Source organism: Morone saxatilis, unplaced genomic scaffold (genome assembly GCF_004916995.1).
Source record: "Morone saxatilis isolate NCDOM2014 unplaced genomic scaffold, NCSU_SB_2.0 Contig9, whole genome shotgun sequence".
Lineage (NCBI taxonomy): Eukaryota > Metazoa > Chordata > Actinopteri > Moronidae > Morone > Morone saxatilis.
This window is the reverse complement of record NW_023340268.1, coordinates 2,074,387-2,074,918: the sequence shown is the minus strand read 5'-3', so window position 1 is coordinate 2,074,918 and position 532 is coordinate 2,074,387. Positions and strand designations below refer to the sequence as shown.

The 532-nt window shown below is 42.3% G+C and overlaps 1 protein-coding gene across 1 annotated transcript in view; it reads left to right on the top strand.

The window, feature by feature from the left end:
• Window positions 1-532, top strand: part of LOC118343223 (chloride channel protein 1-like) — a 33,411-nt gene that overhangs the window by 16,277 nt on the left and 16,602 nt on the right. The window lies entirely within an intron of this gene.

The window sequence follows — 532 nt, the reverse complement described above, 5'->3', positions numbered from 1 at the left end:
GGATGGATGGATGGATGGCTGGATCACAATAACAAGGCAGCTACACAGACCTTTATGATTGTTAATAATCAGTATGTTTTGTCTTAGGTGTAAATGTGAATCATCAAAGCAGCATCAGGCAACTACCAGAGATTCAAAGAGACCAAGCAGCGCGATGGTGCTTGTAGAATCAGCTCCTCCAAAGTCAACTAATCACTGCAAATTAACTGGTTTACAGATAATATAAAGATGCATAACCTGCCTGGTGGGTTTGTGCACAGAAATCTTTCTAGTGGGAGTTATGCAGGTCTTATGCAGGCATTGCATGGTCATGTGATGTCCAAGGCTATTTTTAAGGCCTCTCCGAAGTGCAGTAACTGCTCCCGCCCATACAAATTAATGAGTGGTTTCATTAACATCCAGACAATGTCAGAGTAGAGGACTTCATCCGAAAGAAACTTGATGACAGGATGACGGGATCGGAATAGAGTTGAGAATAATTACAGCCGATCCAAAACCTGATCAGACCCTTACTGTTTTGCACTGTTTACTG